This window comes from Chiroxiphia lanceolata, chromosome 3 (genome assembly GCF_009829145.1).
Source record: "Chiroxiphia lanceolata isolate bChiLan1 chromosome 3, bChiLan1.pri, whole genome shotgun sequence".
NCBI lineage: Eukaryota > Metazoa > Chordata > Aves > Passeriformes > Pipridae > Chiroxiphia > Chiroxiphia lanceolata.
Genome location: NC_045639.1, coordinates 88,282,702 through 88,307,376, shown reverse-complemented (window position 1 = coordinate 88,307,376; position 24,675 = coordinate 88,282,702). Strand labels below are relative to the sequence as shown.

Here is a 24,675-nt window from a genome sequence, read left to right as displayed (position 1 = left end):
GCTGTGATCTCTGCTGCTGCACAGCCACAGCAACGAGTTCAGTGAGAGTGACAATCAGCACTATGTTCAGACTCAAAAAGAGAAAATATGAAAGAATTATAATAGTGGGAAAAGAGTAGAGGAATCCAGGCAGGTGAAGCCTAAAAGGAAGGCTTTTACTTTCTATATTTCATTCAGGGCTATTGTTTGTGAGAGATTTTTTTTCTGCCTTTGGACAATGTTACAAAGAAAAGGTAATCATTCTTATGGTAGTGATTCTGCCTAGCAGGCTGACAGGTTGAACACACATATAGAGTCTCTGAAAAACAATCCATCTGATATCAGGTCACATGAATGAGTCATGAGTATTTATCAGTGTGCCTGAATATTTATAGTAGAAAAACAAGGTTTGTTTTATATGGTACCGTGCTCTGTGTCAAATAAACTTATGAATCTAGTAGACAGTCTAATGCTGCCATTGCTGAAGAGACCTAATTTTACACACCATGTACATATTATAGTTATACATTAAAAATAGCATTCTGTTGCCTTGGTTTAGTTCTGCTGTAGCCTGTAACAGATACATAGGAAATCTGAATGTCACTTTCTTTACTCCAGCAGTAATCATAAATTACTTCATGTCAAGTGTCTTGAGAGTCCTCTATGGGTTTCATTTCATTATTTGGTTGTGTATATACCTGCTGCACAAGCAGTGTTCAGTTACCTGGGGTCATTTTCATTCATAGGTATTCTGTAGACCCGTCATTTATAAATACCTAGGGTCTTTGTACACTCAAGCATAAACTGTTCATTATAGTTTCAATCATTTCATACTTACTGAAGTCAATAAAACACTGTCTAAATTATATTTTCTAAGAAAAATGTACACCACTAAACTACTTAAACTTATTTATAACCTCTTTTTTAAGCATTCAAATAAGCACTCAGTGCCTGAATTAAATACAGCTCTTCTAAAGGCTTCAGAGGCTTTTAAACATCTTTATATGAAAACTAGAAAATTCATGGTTCAAATTTATTTATGCAGAAGTTCTCTAAGCTTGTCTTTGAGACTTAAAATCATAATCTACTAAATTATGTTCAGAAAGTTCCACTCAAAGAGAAGACTAAAGAAATCAGCTCTAAAAAAAATTCCACAAGATCTTGTCATTTTTTGAATGCTAAAAGAAAAAAAAAATCTGAAAATCAAATAGCTGAGGGAAAGAATTTAATAGAATTAGGGGAGAGATGTTCAGTTCTTGTTTGTGAACACTACCCAAAGCTCTCATATTTTATATCACTGTTCCAGCTTTTATTATTTGCCTCAAAAATAAGGAGAATCTACATCTTAAAGCAAAATAGGATTTAAGTAGAAAAATGTCTGAACAGCTTTATTTATTAAGCTTTAGGCATATTGACTGCAAGATATCTTAAAACATACACTCTTGCAGACTTTCCGCAAATTTCTAAACAGATTATTAAAAAAAAAAGAAGTCCATACTTTTATATTATATTCATATCTTCCTTTGGCTTAAGATAAACATTTCATACTACACAGGTTTTATCCATGACCAACTGCTGATAACAATCTATTCACCTCTCCATGTATTTATCCTTACCCTTTTTCTTACATAAAGAGTTATCTGACACATAAAAAATCAGGGTTTATGTTTTGGTCTTAGTTTTCACTTTTTGCTTTATAGAAAATGACCATAATAAAGAAATATGATCACTTATGACTGCATAGGCTCACCTGGTAAATAATAATCTAGTTGTTACAAGGACCATTTTAGGACATCTCATTTCTTCCACAGTAACAGAATTTTCTTATCTTGGCAACAACTACTTTCTTACTACTATAAACAAGATACTTATCTTCTTCAGACATCAAACTTAATGATGACTCAACACATTTGTCCAAACACTGTGTTTGAATGGGAAATGTTAAATTAAAGTCTGGATTTCTAAACATCACTTTTAGCATAATTTTGTTCCATCTGCAAAAGCCCTGTTACAGCTCTTGGCATTTCATTTTATTTTCTTGGGTTTGGGGAATTTTGTGGGTTTTTTTTTATAGTCTGTCTTAAAAGAGAAAATACATGTGTAAAATGGAGCACATTTTTGTATTATCATATTAATCATAAGGAAGACCTTATATTTTAACTTTTTCTGTAGTGGTGGTCAGTTACAGGCTGCCTTAATCCTTCTTGATCACGGCCCATCACAGGTCACATACTGATTTTCTTTCAATTAATATTTTCTTAGATGTTTAGTTTGCCATTGGCTCTACAGAATTAACAGTCAGATTCAATTTATTTTTTTGCAGAACTTTATGGAATGTGATAATAACAAAAGAGATTCTTGCAAAGTCTTTAACACCTATTGCAAAAATACACAATAGTATCTTCTAGGTTCTTAGAAATCTGGATAGAATTATTGCTAATGGAAAGAAGTTGGGAGGAGTCAAAAATTCTGTTTAAAGACAACTCATCATGGCTGGGCTTCGTGAACAAAGATTTGGGAAGGGCTCTACCCACGTTTGCTACAAGCGCGCTGGTGGTTAAAAAGGCCAATACGAGATAGACATGTCCAGTTGCAAAAGGCACAGCAGAAAGACTCCTTAGGTGGTATATTCTGCAAGACATGATTCTTTCTGCGTTGTCTTTTCTCCTCGAGAGTGATCCTGCGTGTGTTCTCAAAAGCATCAACAGCGTTATAGATGGTGTGTCTCCAGACCTCCCGATTGGAGGCCAGAGTAGACCAGTTATGTTGATCAATATGGTCAAGGCTGAGATGTTGTTTCAGGGAGTCCTTGTATCTTCTCTTTGGGGCTCCTCTCTTGCGGTAGCTGGTGGCAAGTTCACCATAAAGCAAGATCTTAGGGAGGTGGTGGTCCTTCGTCCTGGAGACGTGCCCTGCCCAACGCAGCTGTGTTCTCAGCAACATGACCTCAATACTTGTAGCTGCTGCTTGTTCTAGAACAGATGTATTGGTCACACAATCGGACCAGTGGATGTTTAGGATTGTACGGAGACAGCGTTGATGCTTGCTTCGGCAGCACATATACTAGAATTGGAATGATACAGAGAAGATTAGCATGGCCTCTGCGCAAGGATGACACACAAATTTGTGAAGCATTCCATATTTTCTTTTTCGGGGGTATAGCTCAGGGGAAGAGCATTTGACTGCAAAGACAACTCATAAGAAAATAAATAAATCTGTAAACCACAGAGACTGTGTCTATTATGTGTCTAGAAGCGACTGCTAAACAGTGAAAAATTTGTTTATGTTCTTAGCCAAGATATCAGATGTTTGTCTGACAAAATATGTATGTTCCACTTTCAGGCTTGGTCTCCCTCACTGATGTGAAATAAAATGAAATATCGTTGCTGTTTGTTGAGAAGGTCTCAAGGCATTTCTTAACACAGTGTATTACAATTTGAAGAATCTTGCCATGGTTTCTTATTTTTGCTCTATTATTTTTCCTCTGCCTGCATTTCTTCTGATGTTATGTATCTCATTCTGTCCACATTTTAATTGTAAAATCAGCTGTCACTATCAGTTTAAGAGTGAGGTCCAAAATACAGTAAAACCTGCAATGATGAAATTAATACTGTGTATAATATCTGTGATATGAACAATAAAGACCGAGCATAAATAATAACTAATGCATTTCCCTCTAACACTGAATACTATGAAACAATGGAATTGTATATGTGGTATATGTGCAGGGCAGAGAATAGGTCATTGAGGCTGGAAATTATTAAATTCTCTTTCAGTGACACAGGGTCATTCATTACTGTTGAACACAAAGGAAATGAGTATGTTTAAATACCTGTGAGCTCTCACACATGACATACAGGTACCTTCCAAAATGTACCCATTTCCGGTTACAGCCTTATCTTTGACTTCTGAATTGGAGTTTGCCTCTAGGACCATTTTAATCCTTCTTTTTTGTCCCTCCTAGTCCCTAGAAGGACTTTTACAGTCCAATTTCACTGTATAACAATGTTATTTTTAGGTGAGTCCCATCACTGCCAAAAACAATGCAGTTGTTGCAAGTAAAAGGACTGAAGCTGCTTTCAGACATTCCTCTGAAGAGAAGTAAACAGCAAGATGAAGAAATCTTCTGTGTCTTACAGAGATGTCTCTGTAATACTGGAGAGTCCCAAAAGAAGATCAGGTAGGAAAATGGATTAGTTATGTTTATCTGTCCCTCAAAGGCAGTGCTTTCTCCAACTTCTCCTTTGATTGTAAGCAACAATTAATAAAAAGTTCTCATGTGTTGTGTTGTTCATCCTGCATATTTATACCTGTACAGAAAGAAGGTTCAGGGATCTTGTGACATCATATCAAGAGCAGTAAATTGGATTGAAATTTACCAAGAAAATAGCATTTTTCCTTTTCTAATTAGAATTGGGTGAAATTGAAATTCCAGTTACTTCTGTTCTTCAGTGTTCTGGATCTCAGCTGAGAGCTTGCCTCTGACTGTTCCTTGCTCCTTGATTGGTAAGGCTTCACTAGACAATGTTGGGACCAGAGGAGCAACAATCCCTCGGAGTGCAGCACTGGATCAAGTTCAAGTTATACAGATCATTTTAGGATTATAATGGTTTTCCTGACTGCATCACGACTATCAGGGTCTTCCAGACTGTGTTACTGTTTGTCAAACAAAATAAAATAGAATAAGATATCAGACAGAGACCTAAACTGTCAATAATTTTTGGTGGTAGGAGGATTAGTTTGTGTTTATTATTGTTGCTGCTGTTGTAGGAGGGGTGGTTGTGGTTGTTGTTATTATTATTATTATCATACTTTTTAAAATTTATTATCTTTCATATTGTGATTTTAAGTATCTCAGTAAGTAAGAAGCCTGAAGAAAGAAAAGCCACATCTTTTAGATACTGGTGGTTATACTAGTTCAGAATTTATATAATATCATTTAAGATCTAGGCACTACAATTAAACATTCCACTTGAAAGTTGTATCATCTAAAACACCAGATTGAAGGAGCAGACATTTCTGAATTTCTATGCTACCGAGAGGATCATTCCTGTCACTTCTTGATACTTTATGTGTTGCCACAACAATGTGGAACCTGGTTTAGAAAAGGTTGTTCCATACCCTTCAGAAAAATATCTCATTGGAAGATAAAGTGAATTGAGAAATAGGCTTAGCTTGTACCCATAGGAGCAGCTGATTAACAGCTGTTTACCGATTGATCTTCATAAAACATCGCTGTTCTTTATATAGGCTTCTAGTCATGCTCCTCCTTAATAAGTATCTAAGTATAATTGTTTAGGAGTTTATATTACAACTGTTCCTCACAGCTGTTTCCAGGAAGAGAACTCTTCCTATAGTTTCTTATCTTTGTGAGGAAATTCCTATTTTCAGGAAATGTTTGCAATTTGTCTTTCAGCTGGCTGCAGAATAGCTACTTTGCGTTTCAGTAGATCTCTTTTGAGTGCAGTTATTTATTTTGACATTATCCCTCTTGCTCTGTTAAATATATGACTATTTATCACAAATTCCTGTTAATATTTTCCTTGAAGAAAGTAACCTGCATGTATAAATATATTTTCTTTCTTTGATGCTTGAAACTGGGTTTTATACATATTGAAATTGGTGAGAGTACTGACTGTCTGTCACTGAGGCTAAAAGCAGAGAGGAAATCTTATGGAAATGGTGGTTAGCTTCAAAATGCCGAATGCTATCTGCTGAAACTGTCCCTGTTGGTAAAAATAATGACACAAGCACAAAGGACAGATATGGACAGACATGCTGGATACAAACACATGCAGATTTGAACAATCTCCTGAGAAAAGACCTTTGGGATAAGTGCTGGCTAGAACATGTCTTGGAATCTGAGCAAAGAAGTGTTGTCCAGCTGTTTGATTCTTCTCATGTAGAAAGAAACAGGATTTTGTTGATATTTTTTGTAAATATAGTAAGCATCAAAGACCCACCTACTTTTAGTCATTTCTTCCCAAAACAGATGATGCCAATTTGTACCCCAAAGAAGGCGTGGAGGAACTGCTCAGAGACAGAATTTTCAGTCTATAAGCAGGAGGTATTTATTTACAGCCGGGGAGCGGCCGGGGAGCAACCAGGTCGCCCTGGACAGCCTGCTCTGCTCGAGAAACTTACAACTGAGCTTTTTATACACTTTTTACCAAGCAATTACATCACATATTATGAATATTCATTATCTTGCAACATCTAGTTTTAATATTCATAACAGGCAGAGTCAAGGCAGAGCTTGAGGTGTGGTCTCTAATTTGGGGAGAACTTCGGTGGTAGTTCCTGTCTTTCTTCATCATGAACTCACTGTCCTTTCATCATCATCTTCATAAATTTTTGAACCTTCCCTAATTTGGGTAGTTTCCTTGTGCATTTGGCAGGGATTTTCAGTATCTGGCAAGAGTACCTGATTTCTTGGCTTGTCCCTTTCCTTATCTCCCTTTGTTTTTCCTCCATATGTCCTTTTTGTGTGTGCTAGCATTTTTAGTTCTTTCTGTTCATGCTCATGTTCTCTTATGTCAGAGTGTCCTGTATTCTAGTGAATTTATTGCCTCCGCTATTTCTTAATACTAAGTTCTCTATGCCTTGCTTAAAGCCTTTGTGTTTCACTCTCTCTAATCCTTACATTGCTCTACTAAATTCGCTTTCCAGGTTTTACCTGACTTCACAGGAGCAATGGGAAGAACCAAACACAACAGAAGATTACCCCTTACTGCAGACATAAGAATTCTTGAGCTAAATGCCATATGTTCTTGTTCAGAAGTTTTTTGTTGTTGTTTTAGTTTGATTTGTTTTTTGTTTTGTTGTTTTGGTTTGGTTTTGTTTTTTATCTGGATTACTTTAAACTGTATTTGGTAGCTAATCACATTTACCAAAAACAAATTGAAGTACTGATTAAACATAGCTATACAGCAAATACAGTGATGACAGATTGCCTATGTCCTCATGGTCCCCACAGAAGTAAAGTCTACACAAACTGCAAGTGAAAGGGCTCTATTCATTTTTAGTGTACCTTCAACCCAAAGACTGATGGCTTGTCCAAGATCAAAATAGTAAGCAAGGAGCAAATCTACAATCAAAATTCAGGAACTCCTATTATTTTTATTCTTGATCAACGTACAGTAGGCATGGGGATAAAACTAACAATCTAGACTATATTTCAAATTGTAAAACTTCACAGGGCAATGCTGAAATCTTATTTCTGCTTATGTAAACAGATTGACAGCTTTGTATGACACAGAAATAATTTTAGAAAGTGTATCTTGTGCATGTTCGATTCTTCTGGACATCTGGTATCTGTTGGTCTAATTTGAGCTGCAATTCTGACACTTTAAATTGTTTACAACTGGCATAGAATTTATGGATGCCTCTCAGATGCCTTGTTGTTGCTTTCTGGGTGGTCTAACTTCATAGATGGTTTTTTGCTGCCTCAGAAAAAAAGCAGGGAATTATAGGGATTTTGAAGCAAGTGCTCACAAGTTAATAGAATATTTTAGACCAGGGAACAAAAAAATCTTCTGAGTTTGCTCTAATAAATCTTTCTGGAATAACATTTCTGAATTTTAACCATGTATTGTGAAACATAGGCCACATCTTATATGAAAGAAAAAAGGTAGTATTTAAGTAGAATTATTGTGTCAGTCTATTGTCAAACTACTTTCACCCACAGTTTTCTGTCAAGACTACAATGAATGGACAATAAGGGAGACATTAAGGAAATTAAAGGTGCAAGGTTGCATTTGGAAAGGTAAAAGTTTCAGTCTGGCATATCAGAAATGGGACTAGGTATCGCATATCTTATTTAATATATGATATCAGAACAGAAGAGTTCAAGGTGGATGTATTAAGAAATGTTTAGTAGCTGATGTGTTAAAATGTGTATAATAGAAAAGAAAAATTGAAAAATACAGACATTATGTTTGTGAATCTTAAATAATATTACTGCATGTGTTTCAATTTGCCAGTTAACTCTTGTGTACTTTTCAGTTTTGCAACCAATATTAACTTTTAGGAAAATCTATAAAGCATGGTTCAACAGAATAAAGGAAAGCGCTTTGATGCCTTTTATTGTTCTTTTTTTCCCTTAGCTCCTTCTCTGCTTCCTCTCTGCCCTTTGTATCAAGCTCAATTTTTTCTCCCCTTCATTCGGATCACTCCACCAGGCTATCCTAGACTGTCTATCTGACATGTTTCATTGTGTTCTTCTCCTCCTTCTTTTCCCATGAAGCCAGGTTTGACTTCTCCATTTCTTTTATGTGGTTTTTAGGTCATGGTTCTAGTTTTGTGGCTCATAGTTCCTAAATTTTACTTCCCCCAACCAGTATATTTTCTCGATAAAAATGCATCCTAAAAATGGCTTTCTAAATAATTTTTCAGTTAAGTAACCACAAAATAATATAATTAATTTTATTTGTATGATCAAGACGTGCACATATTATAAATGTGAAATTGTGCTGTCTTATGGATGCTGCTTGTCCTTTTCCTGTGGTTCCAAAACCCCTGAAAAGCCCTGATTCTTCCCCTGGACAGACTGGCAGCTTCCTACATATGGTGCTGATACTATTAGCATATTCTTCCTTTGAATCTGTATAAAGTTCAGCAGTGCAGATGTTCATATGTTTTCTAATAAAACAAAATTTGATCAGAAAGTAATAATTAATTTATTGCTATATTACAGCAAGAATACCTCAGGCCCAGATACTATCCCCTTCCTAATTTGAAAGTTTAGTATAACAGGGGAGAGTGACTCAAAATGGAGATCTCTCTCACCTCCTCAGCTAAACATGTATTTTCAGCTAGTTAAATTTCACTTTCCTCAGCTCATGAGGATATGCTGTATCAAGTTATGTGCTGAGAAAGCAATTAGAGTACTAGATGATGCAGCACAACTGGAGAGCCACATGGGGTTTAATGATAAGAGAAGTTTTTAAAAGACACATGAGAAACAAATAATATGTCATCTACAGGGATCTTTTCAGCATAAACTCTTCCCTGAAAAACACAACCCCAGCTGACATGCAAAGCCCTGGTTTCTTGTCCATTGCTTGACCCACGTGCAAGGAGCAGCTGATTACTAGATTAATAAACCACAAACTAACTGTCTGGTATGTGAAGTCATGAAAAAGGAGAAAGGCCAAGGTAGGATGCTAGAAATACGCGAGACAATTATGAGAAGGGAGTCAACACTGTGCATCTTACAATCAGTGCATGCAGTTTGACAGGTTTTGCATTTTTGCCAGTATCACAGCTCAGAGCTCGTTTCTCTGAGCAGCTGCAAAGTTTGGGAAGCTTCCAGCTCAGAGGAAATTTTAATTTTTTTGTTTGTTCGTTCATTTTGGGCTGATTCAGAACAAAAAACCTTTCTTCTTTAAAGACATTTTCTGGAAACCATAATGCCATTTTTTAGCCAGCTCTGCTCCATGAACTACTACATGGTAGCATGGTACACCAATTACTGACACTCTCAGTTTGGCTTGAAAGTGGAATCTAATTGCTGAAGGTTATAAATGTCACTCTAGGGAAACACTGCCCAAATAAACTTAACAAAACATGAACTATCTAAGTTGTCCATTCAGTGTTCATAATTTTAACAGGCTTTTCTCTTGCTGATTAAAAAAAATAAAAAAAATAGTCAAGTGCAAAAATGAAAAAAAATTAATTCTTATATTTGAAATAATGCTCCTAATCTCTTTATGAAAGAAAGACAGTAGTCTACACCTGAAAAAGTAGATTTTCTGTAAATTGATTAGGTATTTATAAGTAAAATAAAATATTGTATTTAGCACAGATTCATCCTTCAGCAATTTTGTTAAGGCGAGACAAAAATCCAAACCAGAAACAGAAAACTTTCTAGCATTTTACCCTTAAAATTTTGCAGGATTTTCACCGGAGATTTTATCTGCAACATCATGCTTGAATAGCTATAGAAGAGTAGAAATGCTCGTCAACATTTCTCATATACAGGATAATTGAAGTGTGTCTCATCATAATTTTAAACCAGCTTAGTTTACCTTCCTTCTGAAAAGTCAGCCGTGCTTGTCAGACCTATGTCATGTATTAACATAAAAATCTTTACACAAACATGCATTATAGCCCCAAATAAACAAAACTACCATAGCACTTCTTTGAAATATTGGGACTAAGACATTTTGACATGTTCACAAGGACAGAAAGAACTAGTCATTTTCAACCCAGTCTAGACGAGCACAACTGAAGCAACACTTCTGAGGGTATGTCCTACAAGTGAGAAGGAGAATCACAGAATAGTGATCATCTAATCCAACCCTTTTGCATAAGTATGGTCCCGTACAGCAGGTTGCCCAGATTGTGTCTAGTTGGATTTTGAGAATGTGCACAGACAGTGACTCTCAGGACAGCCTGTTCCAGTGTTCGGCCACACTCATGGAGAAGAAGTTTATGTTTAAATAGAATTGGCTCTTGTCCTATCACTGGCCACCTGCAAGCAGAGTTTCTCTTCATCTTCTTTACTCCTCCCATCAGTTATTTTTACACATTGATAAGGTTCCCCTGAGCCCTCTTTTCTCCAGGATGAATAGTCCTATCTATATCCTCCTACGTCAGGTGCTCCAGTCCTTCAATGTCTTAGTTCCCATTTGCTGGACTTGTTCTACTCTCTTGGAGTCTCCATTGTTCATACCTCCCTTGTATCAGTAAGCTCAGAACTGGACATAGCACTCCAGATATGTCTCATCAGTGCTGAGCAGAGGTAAAGGATCATCTTAAATCTGCAGGCAACACTTTTTCAATAGGTGTCACGGTAGCATATGTACCTCAGTATGGAAATCTCCACTTTGTTGTAAAACTGTCCTATAGCAGAAGTTTCCAGCATCAACTGATTATTTTTTTCGTTTACTGTAAAGATGATTCAATGCCTATGAAAAGTAGGACTAAATATGGTGCAAATAAACATGATGTTGTTGGAGTCTGGACTGACTCCTAGAAAACTCAGGGCTCCGAGCACACCCTTCCAATCCTCTGACTATTACCTGCTTTATTTTAGCTTTAAAAATATAGAAGCTAACTTTGAGCTTGCTTAAGTCTAGAAAATTTGAATCAAATAATTGTTAAAATTTCATCATTTTCTTCTCTTCAACAGAAGCTATTCTTTCCACAGTCCTTGAGGCATCTGAAATCTGCTCAGTTCCTCTGTTTCTACTGGATAATGACCTCAGACTCTTCCCATCACTATAAAATAAACCATCGAGTATCTGTGAGTCACACTACAGTCATAATATCATGGCCACTTCTCACTCCTGATATTATCCTTTTCCCAGTCCCAAGTGTGCACACCATTTCAGAAATCTCCTGATTGATGTTGATAAATCTAAATTGCTACATCACCAAGCATACATCCCAGGTACAAGGCAAAACTAACAGAGAGAGTTGTTTTTTAAACTACCAGTCTGCCATCCTACCTTAAATTTGCCGTAGTGTATTAGAAATGCTTACAGTGCTAGACACAGGTTTGCACAGCTCAGCATTAAATAGCAGATAAGGGGTGGGATGCTGAACCCGCCTCACTTGTACTAAATGTCTCTTACCATTTCAGTCTCTTGCCAAATCAAGCAGGTTGAAGCTTTTCCTTCTTTTACCTTGAAAATATTATATATTTTCTCTTAGAACAATAGAAACATAAAACGTTTAGGTTAGGAAGGGACCATAAAGATCACCGTGTTCCAAACTCCCTGCCATGGAAAGGGACACCTTCCACTAGACCAGGTTGCACCGAGTCTCATCCAACCTGGTCTTGAATATTTCCAGGGATGGGGCAACCTGTTCCAGTGCCTCACCAACATCAAAATAAAGAATTTCTTCTAATATCTCATTTAAATCTACCCTTTTTCAGCTTAAGGCTATTCCCTCTTGTTCTATTACTACATATCCTCAAGAAAAGTCCCTTTCCAGCCTTCTTGTAATCCCCCTTTAGGTGCTGGTAGGCTGATTCAAGACCTCCCTGAAGACTTTTACTGGTTGAAAAACCTCAACTCTCTCAGCCTGTCTTCATAGGAGAGGTGCTCCAACCCTGTGATTAACTTAGTGGCTCTCCTCTAGACTCATTCCAAGAGGTCAACATCTTTCTTATATTGGGAGCCCACAGCTGGATGCAGTACTCCAGGTGAAGTCTAACAAGAGCAGAGTAGAGGGGCAGAATCATTTCCCTCTGCCTGATGACCTTGCTTCTTTGATGCAGCCAAGGGTGCAGTTGGCCTTCTGGGCTGCAAGCAGGGTCATGTTGAGGTTTTGGTCCACAAACACTCCCAAGTCCCTCTCCCAAGGGACAGTCTCCATCCATTCTCCACCCATCCTGTACTCATGTTTGGGATTGCCCCAACCCATGTGCAAGACCTTGCACTTGGCCTTGTTGGACTTGATGAGGTTTGCACCTCACACCTTGCACCTCGTACCTTCAAGAGGTGCACCTCTTGAGCGTGTCAAGGTCCCTCTGGATGATGACTGTTCCCTCCAGCATGTCAAGTTCACCACACAGCTTGGTGTCACCTGCAAACTTGCCAAGGGTGCATTCAATCCCACTGTCCCTGTCACTGTCAATATTATAAAGTGTTGGTCCATTAGTTCACAGGGAGCTGTAAAATCATATATAGTCTTTTCTAAGGAAGACCTGGTTTCAGGGTAGCTTGAGAGATTACTTTTTTTCTGTAGATTGAAATAGAAAATCTAAGGTTTGGATTTGTTTTCAAATTTTCACTACAAATTATCAGATATAATGGTCAACATCGTTAACAGCCTCTATAAAACACATATACTTAGAGACATATGATTTAAAGATTTAAATTATGGATCAAGAAGTAGATCTGGATTATTGTATGAAATCACCAGCTTTGTGATCAGTAGCAGTTAAGGCAGTAAACACAAAATACTAAGATTTTTAGGAGAAAGAAAAAAACCCAAAACAGTAAGCTCTACTACACCATTTTAACTCTTTCCATTGCAATGTCCCTTCTGTAGTCCTCTTTTTTCTATCCCAAAAGTAAACTAAAGAAGGTACAGAGAAAGATTACATAGATAATCAACATTTTAATTAAGTTTTGATTAAATAAATTAGGATGCACTCTTCTGTAAAAAAATTATTGGAATATATTTATGAAAGGTATACATAACATCATGGACACAACTGAAAAAAAATGAATAGGGAGTAACTATTTATTCTCTAAGGATATCCTAACCTAGGGGAACATTTTAAAGGAAAAAAAGGAGAGCCTTTTTTGCACTGGACACACCTGACTGACAAAACTTATTGCCATAGAATATAAAGGATCAAAATACATATATAAATTATGTACTTTAATGGAATTAGATGTAGCAACAAAAAATCATTTAACGATCATCATTTAATGCTACATCCAAACACCAGCCCAGAAACTTCCTATACTTATAAGTTGATGGGTAATGTGAGAATTATCAATGTTCCTGTAGCCATTTCACAAACTTCAAGAACACAAGGCACTGTCAGACACAGGATATGTGAAAATAATATGTCTATTCTTATGTCCCTGTGATTATAACCCTTCCTCCGGATGAACCCACCAACAGCCATTGTAAAATCAAAACAGACAAGTGAATCTGTTATGTGATAGACTGTCTGTGATTTGTGGGGAACAAATAAAAAAAAATCACCTTAAAATAGCTCATCATGCATCTGTTAAGATTTCAGGTATTTCCTGGTGCTGTTTTCCCCCTTCTCTCAAAACGATTTTTCTTAAGTATAAACAAAGTATGTCAGTCTTTATAAAACCTTTCTTTTTATTTTTTGTTCTCTAAACGGCTAAGGGTTTACTAAGGAATTTCAACATTAAAAATACTGGCTTACCAACTGCATGTGATAGGACGTATCTGGCAGCTTGTTGATGTCATCCATGAAAATGAGGGCAAAAATTCTGTGGCCAGACCAAAGATATGATGAAAAATATATGGGTTTTGCCACCATTGCTTGCCCTCTGACAAACAGGCACTGGACAATAACTGTAAGAAAACATTTATTCTTTTTTTCTGGCATGTGTTACTATCAACCTCTGATCTAAATTGCAGCTTTGTGGAATACTTGAAAATCAAATATTCAAATCTCTTGTTACCAAAAGATTTGCCTTCAAACCTAATTTATTTAGGTAGATTATTGCAGTGAAATAAATTATGATTTCTAAAGCATGGGCTAATTGGTAATGCTAAAAAATTTAAAATGCAACCAACACATTTTACTTTATCAAAACACAGAATTTGGGTTTCAATTATGTAATTGAAAGCAGAAATTGCACGCAAAAAGTAGAAATTAAGAAAGTAGATACTGAATATATATCTGAGATCAAGCTGATGAGCAAAGGTCTCTGAGGTTTTTATTAGTTGAGGAAGCCAAGGAATCAGCTGAATAGTATTTAACTGCCAAAGTACTGCCTTTCAGAGTGGAACATGTTTGGGATTTAATACGTAAGACAATTTAGTAGCACTTCAGACTTCACATATAAAACTGTCTGTGAGCCTAGCTAAGCTCACTACTCCAAAACCTACTAGAATAGTTTGCCTGAAAAAGCCATGACTCTCCATGAGGGAAGCTTTCCATGACCATGTGATAAGAAAAATTATCTATAACTCACATTATGATAAGGGGAGGGGCTGTATAGTAACTTAGAATCTATTCTAAACCTATTTTCCTGAGAACTAGTCTTATATCTGTGCTTTGCTGACATCCACAAGTAGCCTTTTGTGATACCCAGCCAAGAAAAAATGAAATCATTCCCTACATTTACAGCTTTTATCACCAGAAATAGATAAGAGATTAGTGATTGCTCTGAACCATCTAAGAAATTGTTACAACATAAAAAGTACACTGAAAACTAATTTCTTCACTGAAATTAGAAAAATTCATACCATGATTGTAGTACATTCTTTGTATATCAGTGTGACTTGCCCACAATGAAAAAGCCAAATCACATTAATTATGTCCAATAAGCTTGGCATATGAATCATATTATTGAATATTCTTCTTTGGATTCTTTTGATTAATTACAGTGTTTTTCTTTCGGAATAATTGCAAAATTTATGAAGTGAAAGAAAATATAAATTATAAAAAATTATAAATCTGGATTATTTACTCTGGATTAAAATTTTTACAGCAAAGTGAAGAAATAGGCCCTTTTTATCAGTTGGTTTTGTTTCTCTAATGAATATGCAGATTTTCTTTTTCCCAATATATATTTCACTACTAAAATCCCAGAGATTTGGAAAGGTTAGTTTTATTTAGTGGAAGGAAAGAAACAATTTTGATTTAGTTTAATTGCATTCCCACTTACTCCAAATTGTTTCAATAAACTTTGGTGTTGCTTTCTGGAAACTGAATGTTAAAGAGAAAAGGAAAATGAGATTTTTTTATAAGACTATAAGAAAAAATATACTAGACAAGAACAATAGCCAGCTAATCTGGTTGTCTGTTTATACACGATATTAAAAACCCCCAGTACTTTAAAACCTTAAAGTCACCCTCCCCCCAAAAAAAACCAAACCTAGGAATTTCTCAATATAGTGCAAAATAACTACTTACCTGTCTCATGTTAGAAGTTTCAGTACTGTTATCAACATTCACGTAAAAAAAAAGTTGATATTGATAGTACTTTGTTTGATCTAATGACTTGAAAAATCTGACAGACATTTTGTGAAAAACAAGAAACAAGCAAAAATCATGTTTTATTTCATAAATTTTACATTTATTACTTTTCATTTCCTGTGAGAGTACTCCTTTGTTCATACTCTGTAAGAATAAATATCCAATTTGCCTCTCTGTATTTTTATTATTTGGAGTAACAGTACTGTCATCTCCCATTGTATACATAAAACAAACAATCTCATTTTTTTATGAGTTGTAGAGTAATAACATTGTTATTATTTGTTTTTATTTTAAAATGCCATAGAAGTACTTCTATATACTGGTTTAGGACAACTTAGATTGGCTTTAGTACAAGATCACAATTTTTTCATTTCCTTGTCTTAAAGAAGCTTTCCATAACCATATGGTGTTACAACTCAAAATGCAGTAAATTGGGTAAAGAGACAGAGAAAAATAGTCAGCTCTGAAACTGAGCATTTAACACAATGAACCTAATTGTTGGAGTTTAATTGAAGCCATATTCTTGGTTTTGGTTGGCAGCGGGATTTTCTTCTTTAGAACTCTGCTAGTATTCAGTTTCTAGTATTTAAAAATCTGGGTGAACAGGCATTTGCACCAGACATGATTTTACCTAGTGGGCAAAGCAGCCCCCCTTTGCCTTTAAATAGAGAGATTTGTTCAATCATATGTTTCTCCTGGAAAAAAAAGTACCAGAAATACTGACAAAAGCCCTCAAGCATTCACATTTTCAGTGCACTATAATTAAGTGCCCAAGTTCTCTTTTTTCATTTGTCAAATAAAAACGTATTTTGCTGTTTTTTGTGCTTTCAGTAAAACAATAATTGAACACCTGAAGGGCTTTCTGGGGTATATTATACATTTGACAAAGTAAGGAAGCAGAAGAAGAAACCACAAAGGATATTGATTTTCTATGGAAGGGTAAGACTGATACTTCTTCATTTGAAGGTTTTGCTTTTACATTGAAAACCACAAAGGAAATCTAGCTTATAAGGAAAGAAGTTAAGAAAGCAGTATATTAAAAAAAATAATAATTATTTCAGAACTATAACACTATGCCATCCTGCTGCCCATAAGGGGAAGAAACACATTTTATACTTAAAAAAATAAAATAATAAAGACAAATAAAGACATTTCACATGTGCAAAATTTTTAACCCATTCTTCTTTGCTGCATATCCTTTCTCTGCCTGTGTTTGGGCTGAGAACCAAGAAGATGTTCCCAAAGGGTCCAGAAGTGTCTGTTTTCCTTGATGAACCAAATATCAGAATTCACCAGAACATCTGTGTTGAATGACAGCTTTAACATCTCTACTGTATTTCCCAGATATGCACTTTTTCATGGTAAAGTTTTCACAGCTAAGTTACAGTGTTGGTGGAAAAAGAGAACAAGACACTCATATCTGACGACTAAGGTACAAACACATGGAAGGCTGAGGATCAGGTTCTTATCCTGTTAAATTCAAAACAATCCAAAACCCCTCAGATACAAGGGAACAAGAGCACTCACCCCACACTGAAAGCCCTGGATTTGCCCTGAATATCAATCTAATTTTGTGCTCTACAAAGACTTCTGTTTTCCTTCCAGCAGAGAATAAAGGCAAATTTCAGAATCTCAGAAGTCACCATGTAACAGAATAGTCACCCTGCCATCACCTGCATAGGGAACAGATTTTCAAAGTCAAAAAGTGGGACACCTTATGCCATCTTCCTTTACAGTCATGAAACACTTACATGCTTGGTATTCTGGCTCTGCTCTTTGAGTTGGTTCAGGAAATCTCCTTCAGAGCAGTAAAGCCATCAAAGAAAGTCTTAGTGCTACTACTTTTCTGTTATGGGAATATTCCTTTATAAAAACATACAAGGTATTTCTATATTATAGCACAAGAGTTTAGGAAACCAGTTTGCAAGCTAAACTTTGTCCTCCACCTGCTACTCTGTCATGATTCCTGTGGAACAGCACTTGTATCATTTCATCATACCACTTTTATCATAAACCCCCAAACATTACTTTAAACTTTATTATAGTGGAATTCCTGTATTATTTCATTTTTAATAAATTTAAGAAAGTTACAATCTGTTTAAAGCTTATATTTACATGAAAATAATAAAAAAACCCAACTAAATATAAAAAGAAAAAAGATTCTTGAAATGCCATGCTTTAACTTGTTTTCAGAACTGGAGAACATACTGCAGTTCATGCTGATATGTTTACAGACTTTTCTGTAAAACTCAGTAGCGTCTGCTGAGTGCTTGTAAGTATTTCAAAATCTACACTCAGCAATATAAATTAAATATCCACAATTTTATCTTTAATAACACCTTTTTCACAGAGGTTCTCTATATACTTCTATCATGTATACATACAGTTTCACATACATATAGAACATTAATCACTTGAAATAATATTATGTTATTTTTCACAAGGCATTTTGAAAAAGTCCATAACTTCAGTTGCAAATGTAATTTACAAAGCAATGAGTTATCTATTCCACATCTATTCCACCTCAGGGATTATATAATTTGAGAGAAAGGAATGTTTGAAAAAATTATGAGCATTTTCCTGCCTTTTCTATATAAGTACTAAAGGTTAACTATATTTTTAAAAAGCATTTTGTATTTCAGACTTCTCTTGGACAGTTTTGAATATGAATTCATTTTTACTTAAAATTTAATGAGCTACATATGTAGAAGGCAAATTCATGACCTTTCACTGCTGTAACATATTACACTCATTTAACCTGAGTGCACATCTCACTGCTCATGCCATATGCACACAAGTGAGATAAGGTGCTTTGAGTCACCATCCCTAGAGGTATTTAAAGGATGTGTAGAAAGGCACTTAGGGATATAGTTTAGTGGTGGAGTTGGCAATGTTAGTATAATGATTGGACTTGATGATCTTAAAGGGTGTTTTTCAGTCTTAATGATTCTATAATTCCGTGATTCTATGAGCAAAGTCACTTCATAAAAAGAAGAAGGGGAAGGAAATATTTGAAGTCTTCAAGATTTCTACAACTATGGTTCTACTTCCTTTAAGAATACAGAGATTTGATGAGCTTTCTAAGTTTCTGCAGAAGACCCAGAAAAGTCTAAGGCTGTGGTACCTCACTTACTGTGTTAACTTATTTTGATGCTGTTGATATGACACTTATTTATCCCTATTATGCAGAGTTATATTGCTATGTAATCATGTACATATACAGTAAAGTAATTGTGCTGATCCTCAGCAAGACTCTAAGGCTGCTTCTACCTGTGGAAAGGACAAAGATAATCTTACCTTTGCCTACAGAACTTGAAGAAATCTTCTGAGAAGCAGAAAAATTCCCACTATTATTAGAATTATAAAATTTAAGTGAAACAGAAGTCCAGATCAGGAGTTATTCACACTCACAGAAATTCTATACCAACATCTAGAAATACACTGACTTGTACTTCCCTGACTCTAAAGCACATAAAATTCAGCTAAGTATGTAATAGGTGGACTAAAAAGAAACTCAGTCAAAGCAGCAAAAACTAAGCAAAATTTCACAGAAGGTCTAATATAGACACCTGGAAAAGAAATGGACCTGAAAATCTACCTCTTCTGCAGAATGACAAGAGATTCTCAGAGAACTGTAGAAGTGACTACTACAGTATTTCAGGTTAGGTAGTGCATATCTCACAAGAAAACTGGGGTATTTGATTTCAGAACCTTCAAAAAAACAAACAACCTATGAGTACTCAAAACCCAAGACTGGATATAGAGTGCATAGAGTAAGTGAACAGTAAGATTCACAAGACTAGCAGATAAACTTGTGCAAAGCAGAGGCATTCATTTGAACTCACTGGGTTTATGACAACTTGCATCAAATGTTATCTTTGCTATAGTTGGTTGGTATTTTTTAGACTGAGAAATTATTTTTTTTCAATACAGAATATGATAAATTTAGGGCAGAGAACACATATCTACTATTTTTGCTTAGTTTAATGCAGCATTTCCATCACTCTTGATGGATAGATGCTTGATATATAACTTTCTGTCATAGATAGTCAGATGGATGGGTGGATGGATGGGTGGATGTATATTTTGGTGTGCATGTGTGTTTTCATAAAGTAAAACCTAATACATTTATTGCAATAGGCAGATCTACTTAGCCTGTTACATGTGAAAGTTACGTATGAAAGTGGATATTATCTAAGAATTTTATTCAACTCACTAAATGGGGCTCTGAAAAAAAGTGAGTCTTTTTAAAATTTACCACTCGTGATGGGTTATTTTATTTTTTAGTCAAGCTTGAAAATGTGTGATCATATTTGAAAACATACTTTTTCCTTAGATTTTAAGTAACATAAAATTTCAGTAGATTTTTTTCATACTTAGTAAAAAACTAATAACTTTTAAGAATAAATAATTAATAATAATGAATATCTCTTAAATCCAAATGTAGAGAATTTTTTTATTTTGGGAGAATGCCAGCATTTGGTATTATGTGTTTTTATAAATCACTCAATTTTTTTTTACTAAGTCATATATGAATTAAAAAATACTTAGGTCTGAAGAAACTACACTACATTGATCTTGCCTTTCCCCTTTTTATGTAGTATGAATATAAATCCAGCATCATAGCTGGTGAAGTTCATTTTTAGTTAAGTACTTCAGTGAAACTGTCAACCTGTTCAGGGATGAGTAATAGTTTGACTCCAGATTCAAGTAAACAGACATCAGACAACTTTTGAGTTGGAATAATTTTTATATTCCTCTCAGTTCTCTCTGTGTACCACCTCCACATACAACTTCTTGAGCTTTAGACAATTAAAGAAGATAAGTATATTTCTAAGGAATTATGGACTGCTACTCTGTGTACTGTAGCTCCATATGTTGGGTTCTTAAGTTAATGACTCTGGTTTTGGTTGGTTTGGGTTTTTTTGTTTTTTGAAACATAAGAAGTAGAAAAATACTAGGATAGTGACATTTACTCTCCCGTAACTGTATTGCTCAATTGGTAGTTTTTTTCTGCTTTTTAATTAGTGTGCTGTGTCCTAAGAATTTATCATTTCCTATTTCAATTCTATCTGTTGTCCTCAAGTACCAGTGAATTCTAAAATCATAGACTGGTGAAACAATTTTGGTTGAAGGGACACTGAACTGCTGTTTAAAAAAGTAGCAGTTAGTAAATCTTCTTTTTCAAACAAGGAGCAAAAGTACTGGGTAAAATACATAACTAGTCCAAAGCTGCTTTCATGTCTGTGCTTCACCTGGGTATGAAAACTCATTTTCTTAGAGTCATTAGTGAATGCATGTAGTAGTTTTTGCTAGGATAATTTTCTTCACAGTAGCATGTGTGGTACTGTGGTTTGGATTTGTGTCTGGAAACAACGTTGATAGCACAGGGATGTTTTTGCTATTGCTGAGCAGTGTTAAGGCTTTTTCTGCTCTTCACCCCACCCCACCAGAGAGGAGTCTCAGGGTGCACAAGGAGTTTGGAGGGAACACAGCCAGGACAGCTGATCCCAACTGACCAAAGGATTATCCCATACCATATGGCATCATGCTCCACACAGAAAGCTGGGGGAAGAAGAAGGAAGTGGGAGGTGGCAATTGGAGTGATGATATTTGCCTTCCCAAGTCAGCATTATCTGTGATGAAGCCCTGCTTTTCTGGAGATGGCTGAACACCTGCCCGTCCATGGTAAGTGAATTCCTTTTTTCATTTTGCTTCCATGCACAGTTTTTGCATTATCTATTAAACTGTCAACCCATTGAGCTTTCTCACTTTTATCCTTCTAATTCTCTTCCTCACCCCACTGAGGGAGTACGAGTGAGCAGTTGTGTGGGGTTAGTTGCAGGCTGCAGTTCAACCATGACAATATATTGATTTGCAAATGTTCCACTCTTCTTCTCAGGACTTGAAAATACCATTGACAGTAATATCAAAGCAGACTAAAAATTTTTCTCATTTTCAGTCCTTCAAATACTCCAGAAGACAGAGTAGAGAGAACTACAAGGACAAGGCAGAAGATGGGTGCATTACCTTTGAGTAAAAGAGGAAATTTCTGTGTGGATCAGTAGAGCATAGGACAGTTTGTTTGTTTATTTTTTAACATGTTAGAATGTATTGGTTTCAAATTGAGTAAATCTTTCTTTGTTCATGGATCATTGACTGGGTAGATTGTAACTGCTCCGTTGGAGCCATTATGCTATGTCATTTCAATCCAACCATTGAAGTGTGTATTCATCCTCTCTGTTCCAACTCCACCAAAAATGTCATTGAATCCTTGCCTGTGTGCTCAGCATATTGTTTTTAAACTTTCACCTAATTGTTATTTATTTTTTTTAATATCATAAGCAGTTAGGCCATGCTGTAAATGAACTGTTAAAAATGTATGCTTTAAAAGATAAAGTAATGTTTAAGAAAAAAAATCCCTCTACAAGTCACACAAAAATCATCTAGAAATCTTTTTAAAATGCTATTTAATATTAAAAAAATATATTACCAAAGTATAAACACGTTCTCAGACTAGGGCACTTTACCAGGCTGTGTGGGTATGGAGCTGGTTGTCATTAGCATGCTGAACATGCCACAGCTCTGCACTGTTGCTACACCTGCAAATAAAGTAATGATCAGATTCAACAGAGAAGCTTGAAGTACTTGAAAGAGGCCTCAGAGTTCATCAGCACCTGGAAAACCGTAAAAAAGGAACTGAACAGTATTTCAGATAGAAATAATGCCCCACATGCAAGCCATGAAGGCTATCCTCCAAAGAGGATATTTCAGTCTAAACTAGGGAAAAAATATATGTGAAATATATTGCACATAATGATAATTTCCGATTTCAGATTTCTCTTCTAAAACAATCTATCTCAAGGAAATTTTCTGTGGTCCAAGTTATATCACAGTATAGAAAAATTTCCTGTTATGTCAGAAAAATCAATTACAATCCAGAATTTAAATTAATGTTTCCATGTTTTAGCATATGTTATTTTAGGATCCTTTCATGGCAAATGGGTTCAAACCCTTTTCACCATCTTAATAAAAAGGAAATGAAGGAAAGAGCACTAAACACCAGGAAATATGTGATAATTATGTCCTGTCCTGCATGTGTTGATTTTTCAGACGCAGGTAGATTCTGGTTTCTAACTAAAAACTATCCAATACCAAAAGGGACTATGAAATGATGTTTTATAATGTGAACAAATGTCTTCTCATAATATCTTACAGCACATCATGGAATCACAGAATGGCCTGGGTTGGAAGGGATGTTATACATATACTTCCAAACCCCCAGCCATGGGCAGGGACACCTTCCACAAGACCACGTTTCTCAAACCCTCATCCAACCTGGCCTTAAACAGTTCCAGTGATGGGGCATCTACAGCTTTTCTTGGCAACCTGTGCCAGTATCTTACCACACTCACAGCAAGGAATTTCTTCCTAATATCTAACCTAAACCTACCTTCTTTCACTTTAAAGCCATTCCCCTTTTCCTATCACTACATGCCCCTGTAAAAAGTTGCTCTCCAGCTTTCTTATAGGCCCCTTTTATGTACTGCAAGGCTGCAATTTAGTCATCCTGAAGCCTTCTCTAGGCTGAACAATCCCAACTCTCTTAGCCTGTTTTCATAGGAGAGGTACTCTAGCCCTCTGATCATCTTTGTTACCCTGACCTGGAGTTGCTCCAAAAGGTCTAAGACCCTCTTGTGTTGGAGGCCCCAGAGCTGGACACAGTACTGAGGTCTCACTAGAGTGGAGCAGACAGACAGAATCACACCTGTTGGTCACATTTCTTAGATGCAGTCCAGGATACAGTTTGTTTTCTGGACAGCAGATGCACATTTCCCACCCAGCTCATACTGAGATTCTCATCAACCAACAGCCCCAAGTCCTTCTCCTCAGGGCTGCTCCAAATTCATTCTCTGCCCAGCTTGCAGTGATGTTTGGAACTTCCCCAGTCAACATTCAGGACCCTGCACTTGTCTTTGTTGAGCTTCATGAACAGGTCCACCTCTCAAGGCTGTCAAGGTACTCCTTTCCTCCAGCGTGTCAACCACACCACTCAGCTTGGTATTATTGGCAAACTTGTTGAGGGTGAACTCAATCTCATTGTCTGTGCCACCAACAAAGGTCTTAGAAAGTGCCAATCCCAAAGCCAACCTCTGAGGAATGGTACTTTTCATTGGTCTCCACTTGGACATCAAGCCATTGACCACAACTCTTTGAGTGTGACCATCCAACCAGTTCCTTATTACAGAATGTATTCAATAAGGCTAAAACAAAGAGATTTAGGGGGAAAAGCCACCTATTTAGAATTTCACAGATATTGAAAAACAAAAGACTTCACCCAAAACACTGTGAAGATTCAGCTTTGAAATAGTTCATAATTTCCATAAGCTGTCTCCTTTTTCTATTACCCATAAGAATTGACTTTGTGGTGTGGTTCTAAGCTGTGTATTTACAAAAGAATCATGTATTTTTATACTGATTAGAGGAAAAGCTCATAATAGAACACAATCTAGGGAACAAACCAGCAATTGGCATAATTGGTGAATGACCTATCTTCTTCCTCTCTTCCTCCTGAAATTCCAGCCGCTGGAGTCATTCACTGAACAAAGGAAACCACATTAGATTAATATTCAAAAGGGTTAACAGTATACAAAATGTTATGTTCTCAGAAAAAACAAACAAACAAACCAAAACACAAAACAAGACAAAAACGCAGGGTTTTTACTTGTCTAGAATTTAGAACAATATTATAAATCTGGCTACTTTTCTGAAGCTGTTACAGATAAAAGTTCCAATATTCCTTTGAGACTACTCCATTGTTTCTGCTATGTCTTAAAGCAGAAGCCCAGAGTCATTCATCATCTCTCAAGATGACGTCTTGCTGACCAGCAAGTCACTTAGCAAAATCTCCCAGCTGGTTGGCAGTATTATATGCAAAGAGAGTAGAAAATCTCAGGGGGGAAACAGATCCTTTCCTCCCCCTTTTCTCTTGTCTAAGGTGCACAGATTGCCTGAAAAACAGTTTTTAGGCATCTGTAATTGAA

The 24,675-nt window shown here is 36.1% G+C and overlaps 1 non-coding gene across 1 annotated transcript; it reads left to right on the top strand.

Annotated features, from left to right (window-relative positions):
* The first annotated feature begins 3,018 nt into the window (after window positions 1–3,018).
* Window positions 3,019–3,125, top strand: LOC116785316. Its single transcript, XR_004356476.1, has one exon. It is a non-coding gene; the product is annotated as a U6 spliceosomal RNA (small nuclear RNA).
* The last annotated feature ends 21,550 nt before the right edge of the window (window positions 3,126–24,675 follow it).